Source organism: Phyllostomus hastatus, unplaced genomic scaffold (genome assembly GCF_019186645.2).
Source record: "Phyllostomus hastatus isolate PE091 unplaced genomic scaffold, TTU_PhHast_1.1 phas_contig_17, whole genome shotgun sequence".
NCBI lineage: Eukaryota > Metazoa > Chordata > Mammalia > Chiroptera > Phyllostomidae > Phyllostomus > Phyllostomus hastatus.
This window is the reverse complement of record NW_025333664.1, coordinates 46718192-46727282: the sequence shown is the minus strand read 5'-3', so window position 1 is coordinate 46727282 and position 9091 is coordinate 46718192. Positions and strand designations below refer to the sequence as shown.

General features: G+C 40.1%; 1 non-coding gene across 1 annotated transcript; it reads left to right on the top strand.

Moving 5' to 3' along the window:
• Positions 1 to 8494: 8494 nt before the first annotated feature.
• LOC123815445 lies at positions 8495 to 8601 on the top strand. The gene has a single exon (XR_006785102.1). It is a non-coding gene; the product is annotated as a U6 spliceosomal RNA (small nuclear RNA).
• The last annotated feature ends 490 nt before the right edge of the window (positions 8602 to 9091 follow it).

Below are 9091 nucleotides of genomic sequence, written 5' to 3'. Positions count from 1 at the left end.
CTAGGAATTGATCCACTTCTTCCAAGTTGTCCAATATGTTGGGATGTAATTGTAGTATTTTCCTATAATTCTTTGTATTTCTATGGTGTCAACTGTCACTTCTCCTCTCTCATTTCTGATTTATTTGGGTCCTCTCTTTTTTCCTTGATGAGTCTGGTTAAAGGGTTATTAATTTTGTTATCTTTTAAAAGAACAAGTTATTGGTTTCATTCATCTTTTTTACTATTTTTTAGACTCTCTTTCATTTATTTCCACTCTGATCTTTATTATTTCCTTCCTTCCACTCATTTGGGGCTTCATTTGTTCTTTTTTTCTAGTTCCTGTAGGTGTGAGTTTAGATTGTTTATTTGAGCTTTTTCTTGTTTCTTGAGGTAGGACTGTATCACTATAAATTTCCCTTTTAGTACTGCCTTGGCTGTGTCCCATAGATTTGGGGTCATTGTGTTTTCATTTTATTTGTATCAAGGTATCTTTTGATTTCTTTCTTGATCTTGTTGTTAACTCATTCATTGTTTTGTAGCCTATTATATAGCCTCCATTTTTGTGTGTGTTTTTCTGTTTTGGTCTTATAATTGATTTCTACTGTAAGATTAACTCACTCACCTTTTTGTAAGTCTAGTAGACTACATGGTCTACTAGAAAGTGTAGATTTTATGATTTTCAAGTTATTATCACCAAGTAAGTTCAACCATTTCAAGTCACAAGAAATACTAGGTGTGACAAAGCTATGTGACAGAAATCTACAGCAAGTATTAGGCCTAATGGAGGAGTTCCATGCCCAGTCCATTTATGGTTGGGGAGAAGACAAGGATGTCCATTGTGATCAAAGATGCTTGATATGATTGCAGTCTCCTTAAATTTATTGAGACTTGCTTTGTTGCCTAATATGAGGTCTACCTGGAAAATGTTCCATGTGCACTTCAGTAAAAGATATGTTCTACTTCTTTGGGGTGAAATATTCTGAAAAATGTCAAATAAACCTATCTGACATAATTTATCACTTAAGGCCTCTTTTTCCTTCTTGATTTTTCTCTCTCGATTTATTCATTTATGTCAATAGGGTTAATGTCATCTACAAATACTGCTACTATTGATCTCTAACTTTTTAAGCTTTATATATGTAGGTACTCCTATGTTGGTTATGTAAATATTCACAAGGGTTATATCCTCTTGTTCAACCGATCCCTTTATCATTTTAAAATGTCCTTTGCCTCTTGTTATTGCCTTTATTAAAGCCTGTTTTATCTTCCATAAGTACTGCCACTCCAGACCTTTTTTTCATTTCCATGAAATATACAGGGTTGGGCAAAAGTAGGTTTACAGTTGTTTGTATGAAAAAAATACAATAATTAATAAATAATAATACAAGAATAAACCCTGTATTTCACATACTTGTTACTGTAACAAGTAACAAGTATTTACTTGTTACTTTTGCCCCACCCTGTATTTTTCCATCCCTTTACTTTCAGTCTTTATGTGTCTTTCCATCTGAAGTAAATCTCTTATAGGCAGTATATGTATGGGTCTTGTTTTCTTATGCATTCAGGTACACTGGGGGATCTTTCTAAAGCAGACCTTCTGATCAATGCCCTTCTGGAGTTGTTATGGTGATATAAACTATCTTCCCTCTGATGGTAGAAAACAAGTCTCCCAGAACCAGGTAGACCTAGGTTTGGGCTTAGCTTGGCCTCTTCACAAACAGGGTGCCCTTGAGCAAGTGACCCCTGCATATCTCCTCCATGGGGTAAAACATCCCTGTAATGGGGGTAGGTGAGGTGGCTTTTAGGTATTAATAGCTTCTATCTATGTTAAGTACTCAATTAACAGTTTAGTCAATTGGATGAATGTACGAACACATCCATTTCTGCTGGGCAGAAATCTAGGTTTTTCCAGCTGTCTGTTTGCTGGCTTTGGGGGACTGATATATGTGATAACACCTCCATGTAAAGGAGGAAAATGACTACCTATACTTATTGGGCACTGAAAAGGGTTCTAAGTGATTCCCTTGCCTGGTCCATTTACTCCTCACAACCACCCAATGGGTGGGGATAGGGGTGGCACAGCCAAATTCCAGCTGTGGCTGGCAGCTCATAGTCCTGCTTTTACACAAGACTCCATGCTGCCTCCTGCTGTGCCATCAAAAGTAAGGTCTGGGAAGAATAAATGGGAGATAGGGAGAAATCTTCCTTACAGAATAATTCTAATTAATAAATGTAGAAGAAAGGAGAGAAACAGAATGTCACTACAGAAACACCATAGTGATAACTGCTGCAGACAATAGCCAGTGTCATAAGCACTGAAAACACATAGCTTTAAGGACTACTTAGAGGTTGCTTCAAGTATCTCCCCAAAAATATTTACTAATAACATGGTGGTTTCAACAAATGTCCAAAAGTTGTCTGATATACTTCTTGGTAGTAGGTGGTAATCAATTTCCCTCCCCTTGAGAGTAGGCTAGATTCAGTGACTCCAACAAATAGAGTTTGAAAAGGAAAAACAGTAATTTCACAATGGAGAAATCTGGCTGCAGCTGCCTTCCCCAAATGATCGAGGTTAACTCTCTAGTAACAAGTCATGGGGATATGCTGTGATAACAAAAGGAATTTGCCTCTGTGTTATTCTAACCCTGTTATTGTGAGAAAACATGAGATGAACCCAAATTGAGGGACATTCTATAGGCCTGACCAGTATTCACCAGATTTGTCAAGGTCATGAAGGATAAGAAAAGATCAATAAACTGTTGCAGATAGGAGGAAACTAAGAAGACATACCAGCTTACAGCAGTGAGGATCTTGGATTAGATCCAGGGACAGAAAAAGAACATTAGAAAAAAAAAAACTGGTTAAGAGCTGAAGAAAGTGCTGAGGCAGTACTAACATCTTAGTTTTGGAAATGGGGATATGGTCATGAGTATTCTACACTATATCTGCAGCCCTTTTACAACTAATATTGCTTCTAAGTAAAAACTTACAAAGCAAAACCAGGTTCACACTCTGAAGGTGTACATAATGCTGAGATTGGACATCTTGGATTCAGATGAGAGAATTGACTGTACTGTGGTTTTATATTTCCTGTGGGTTAAAACTTCCAAAAATACTTCTAAAAAATCTGTCTTGCTATGGGTTTCAGAATGTGGGATGCAGCGGGGGGTGGCAAGGAGGCCTAGATTCATTCTCAGTAGACTGCAGAGTAAAAGTCCTGAGACCTGTGGACTTTATTGGGATTGCCCACGGAAGGTGGCCTGATTAAGCAGGAGTGATCCTTGCCACTGCACCATCAGCTTCAAAACCCACATTCCAAGCAATAACACTTTAAAAGTGTCTTTCTGATATTCTGTTTAGAATTCTGACCAGCAGGTGACCAGAAACATTTTGAGAAACTCAGTGGCTACCCATCAGCCAACAGCTGTTTCAGTAGGATTGCTCTCTGGGTTTTCACAGCAGCATTCACACCATTACTTTACACTTTACTACAACAACATTTTAAACAATTCTTAGAACCATGAAGCAGCCTCAAAGGGTAGGCTAAGTAGAAAAGGCTTCCTGAAGTCAGGGGAGCTAAGAAGATATATCATGTCAGTGAACAGGACAGCTTAACATTAAGACAGCAATACTCCTAAACAGATCTACAGATTCAACATAACTCCTGTCAAAATTCCAGTTTGCTCCCCTGCAGATTAACAAGCTGACCCTAATATTCAGATGGAAATGCAAAGGATCTGGAATAGTCAAAAATAATTTTGAAAATGAAGAACAGCCTTGACCAGGTGATTCACTTGACTGGAGTGTTGTCCTACACACCAGAAAGATTGAGGGTTTGATTCCAGGTCAGAGCACATACCTAGGTTGTGGGTTTGGTCCTCAATCAGGGCATGTGTGGGAAGCAACCGATTGATGTTTCTCTCTCACATTGATATCTTCCTCTCTCTCTCTCTCTCTCCCTCCCTTTCCTCCCTTCCCTTCCTTCCTTCCTTCCATTTCTCCCTCCCTTCCTCTATCTAAAATCAATAAAAATATTCTCAGGTAAGGATTAAAAAAAAGAACAACAACAAAGTTGGAGAATTTACACTTCCTATTCTCAAACCTTACTACAAAACTACGGTCATCAATACTGTGTGGTAATGGCATAATGATGGAAACATAGAGCAACAGAATAGAATACAGAGTCCTTCACATAAACCTTCACATTTATGGTCAACTGATTTTCAACAAGGATGCCCAGATAATTCAGTAGGAAAGAATAGTCTCTTTAACAAATGGTGCTGGGACAACTGGATAGCCATATGCAAAACAATGAGATTGAACCCCTACCTCACACTAAATACAAAAATTAATTCAAAATGGATTAAATACCTAAATGTAAAAGCCAAAATTAAAGAAACTTTTAGAAGGAAATATAGAAGTAAATCTTTACAACTTGGGCTGGGCAATGGTTTCTTTTGTTACAACACCAAAAGCACAAGTAACAAAAAGTGGTAAACTGTACTTAACAAACAATGGTATCACTTTTGATACCATTATGAAATTTTAAAAAAAAGATAACTCACAGAATGGGAGAAAATATTTGCAAATCATGTGACAGAAGATTTATATCTAGAACATATATGATGAAAAGACAACCCAGTGGTTGGTTAGGAGAAGGATCTGAACCCACATTTCTCCAAAGAAAGTACAAATTGCCAAAATGCACATAGAAAGATGCCTAATATCACCCATCATAAGGGAAATGCAAATCAAAACCACAAGGGGGCTTCTGGTCAAGATGCTAAAGTAGGTAAACACGATACAGGCATCCTCCCGCAACATCAAAATTACAACTAAACTACAGAACAACCAGAAGTCCTACAACTAAGAATATACAGAAGCCACATCAAGACTCATAAGAGGGACAAAGACACAGAATAGGTTGGTCCCACATTCACATGTGACAATTAAAAACCAGGAAAGATATCTTGACTGTGGAGGTCCCTGCTGAGGAATGAGGGGCTCCAGCCCCAGATCAGGTCTCTAGCACAGGGTTTCAAGGCCAGGAAGAGAAGTCCACATAACTTCAGGCTGTAAAAACCAGTGGAGATTGTGGTTGAGTGAGAGGGAGGGTTCCTGGAGGTCCAGGCTTTCCTCTTAAAGGGCCCATCACAAACTTACTCAGACTCACTCTGAGCTCCTGCACTGGGACAGTAGCTTGAAAGATGTCAGTGACATACCAAGAGGAACTGAATGGTCTAGCTTTGGGGCAAAGGCTGGAGAAGCAGCTTTCTCCCCAAGAGAAGTGCTGACACAAGCCACTGTTCTTCTACTGAGCCCTCCCCCTGCAGGCACACACAGGAGCCATATCTGAGTCCCCATCAACCTGATTAACACTGTTAGCCCTGTCCTGGTGAGTCTCTGAGACCCTGCCCCACCCAAGTTTCAGGCGTTCCTAAGCCTCTTCCAGTGGCTTTCCCATACAAAAGACCTGTCTTAGTTCATGTTTCAGACCTTCTTAAATTCTCTCAGCCCTCGCTGGTGTGGCTCAGTGGATTGAGCACCAGCAGCAGGATTTCATTCACAACTAGGACTCTTCCAGCCATCTTCAAGGCCAGTACAAATACCAGCCATCTGCAGGCCACTTTGGAGCTCATGCCAACTGGTCCCAGAGAGGGCACAGTTGTCAGTTAACCTTGACCTGCACCTCCTTGGGGGCTCTAGAGCCAGTGCACCCAGTGGGCTACTTCAGACCATGCTGGAGCACTACCCAAACAACTCTATTTGAGATACACTCAAGGGGCTGCTGACTCAGTAAGCCACAGAGCCCCACCAAAGCAAGTTCTACTCTGTGGGGTCAGCCCCTGCAGAAGTCTCCTCATTGTAGTCATGGCTAATCCTCCTAGCTAATTAGCCTGGGGGTCAAACCTTCTCACTGACTTGCCAACACCAGCAATCAAGGCTCAACTACAACAGGAAGATACACACAGCCCTCATGGGACACAGCTGGAGCACCCAGCTTTTGGTGACCAGGGAAGCTGCACCACTGGGCCCTACAGAATACCTACTATGTAAGGTCACCCTACCAAGACTAGAAGACATAGCAGATCTACCTAATACTTAGAAACAAACACAGAAAGGTAGCCAAATGGGGAGACAAAGGCATGTCCCAAATGAAAGAAAAAGAAATTTCCAGATAAAGATATAAATAAATGGAGGCAAGGAAACTACCAGATACAAAGTTCAAAACAATGGTCAAGGAACTTACAACTTTAACAGCATAAAAAAAGGATATAGAAACCATATAAAAGAACCAGTCAGAAATGAAAAATACAATAACTCAAATGAAGAATATATTAGAAGGAAATCAACAACAGATTACATAAAGCAGAGGACTGAATAAGTAATTTGAAAAATAAGATAGCAAAAAACATCCCACCAGAGCAGCAAAAGAAAAAAGAATTTTAAAAAATGAGGAGAGTTTAAGGGACCTCTGGGAAAACATGAAGTATAACAACATCTTTATCATATAAGTACCAGAAGGAGAAGAGATATAGAAAGGAATTGAGAACCTATTCGAGAAAATAATGACTGAAAATGTCTCTAACCTGGTGAATAAAAAAAAGACACGTAAGTCCAGGAACCACAGAGTCTCAAAGATGAACCCAAAGAAGCCCCCACCAAGACACATCATAATTTAAATGTCAAAGGTTAAAGAAAAAGAGAGAATCTTAGAACAGCAAGAGACAAACAGTTACCTGCAAGAGAGTTCCCATTAGAGTCACCTGGTTTCTCAACAGAAACTTTGCAGGCCAGAAGGGATTGTCATGAAATATCCAACATGATGAAAACCAAGGACCTACAATCAAGATTACTCTACCCAGGCAAGGCTATCATTTAGAATTGAGGACAAATAAAGAGCTTCCTAATTAGGGGGTGGGGGAGGGGCTCCACCAGCACAACTCCCCTGGTCATTGCAGATGAGAAATAAAAATGCCCAATAATGTGTGATTTGCTTGGGGAGGAAAGGTGACCAGTCCCTCAAAGGACCAAAGGTCCTGAATACCATCTTTCCTGCATTTTTATTGGGTTCAGCTCAGAGATACACAGTATGCACATAAAGCTCATCAACCAGTGCTCAAATTGCTACTGACATCATTTACAGATAATAGTTGAAGAAACTCAGGGATTGTCTCTGGTCAGGATTGGCTTTTGCTCAAGTGTCTGTTTCATAGCAACAGAGTAGAGCAGGTCTCAAAGGAAACAATGTATATTCTTTTTCTGGCCAGATTGGCCTGGGGAGCACCATCTGATACAGTAAAACGTCTTTGGCATAGTTCCCAGGCTGAGTCAGGCAGGGGGAGCAACGCAGCCAAGAGACTAGGAGACTTTTGCAAAAAGACTGAGGACTCAGGCTATGACAAAACCAAGGGGTGAGGGTCTTCCTGCCCCTTCTTTGAAGATCCCTAAGTCCTTCCCTGATGGTCCATAGCAACAAAGCCTGTCCTAGGTTGTCCCTCCTCCTGTGAAGGATCTTACCCGTCATTGGTTAACCTCTTATCCATGTGGGCCAAGCAGGGGGATGTGAGAGAGGCAGGGGCTGTGCTCCTGCCAAAAGGTAATGTTCTCTCTCCTTAGTGGCTGATGTCCCCAAGGCCTTTTCACTCAGCTCTAGAGGTGGGACAAAAGGCTACAGTCCCTGAAACCAGGTAGGACGTCTCCCAACAGCTTTCCAGACAAGAAGAAGTTAAAGGGCTTTATCACCACCAACCACTATTACAAAAAAATGTCCAGCAGTCTTCTTTAAGAAGGAGAAACAATAAAAATTAGAAATAAAATGTCAATAAATACCTGTCCATCAACAATTACTTTAAATGCAAGGAGATTAAATGCTTCAATCACAGGACATAGTGTGGCTGAATGGATAAGAAAACAAGACCCTCACAAATGCAGTCTAAAAGAGACACACTTCAGATTAAAACACGCAGACTGAAAGTAAAGGGATGGAAAGATATTTCATGAAAATGGAAACAAAAAGTTGGGATTGCAAAACTTACACAAGACAAAATAGACTTTAAAACAAAGGTTATAACAAGAGACAAAGAAGGACCTAACAATACTACTAGGTATTTATCTGAAGAAACCCAAAACACTAAATCAAAAACACCTATGTGTCCATATGTTCACTGTAGTATTATTTACAATAGCCAAGATATGGAAGAAAACTAAATGTCCACCAAAGAAGAAATAGTGCATACGTACAATGGAATGTGATTCCGCCATAAAAAAGGGGAAATCTTGCCATCTGCAACAACATGGATAGACCTAGAGGATATTGTGCTGGGTGACTTAAGTCAGACAGAGACAGACAAAGGCCATATGATTTCACTTACATGCAGAATCTTAGAAAACAAAATAAAATAAAACAGAAACAAACTCAAAGATACAGAAACATTTTTGATGGTTGCCAGAAAGAAAAGGGTGTTGGAGAGATGAATGAATATAGTGAAGAGATTAAGAAGTACAAATTGGTGCTCAACTTGGCAACACATATACTAAAATTTGAATGATACAGAGGAGATGATCATGGTCCCTGTGCAAGGATGATATGCTAATTCATGAAGCTTTCCATATTTTTAGCCAATACCTGGAAATAGCCTAGGTGCCCATCAGTAGATGAGTAGATAGAAAAGATGTGGCACATTTACATAACGGAATACTATCCAGCTGTGAAAAAGGAACTCTTACCCTTTGCAACAGCATCAATGGACCTGGAGAATATTATGCTAAGCAAAATAAGCCAGTCAGAGAAAGGCAAGTCCACATTATCTCACCCATATATGGAATCTAATGAACAAAATAAACTAACAAAGCAAAACCAGAGGCATGTACACCTGGAACAGACTGGCAGTTCTCAGAAGGGAGGGGGTGGGGAACTGGAAGAGACTAGCCAAACAATATATATGCATGTAAGCATAGCCCATGGACACACACAACAATGTGCTAAAGGCTGGGGGGAGGAGTTGGGTGAAATGGGAAGAGGGGGAATGGGGGACATCTGTAATAGTGTCAACAATGGGGGGGTGGTGGGAGGAAAATGGAGACAACTGTACTTGAACAACAATAAA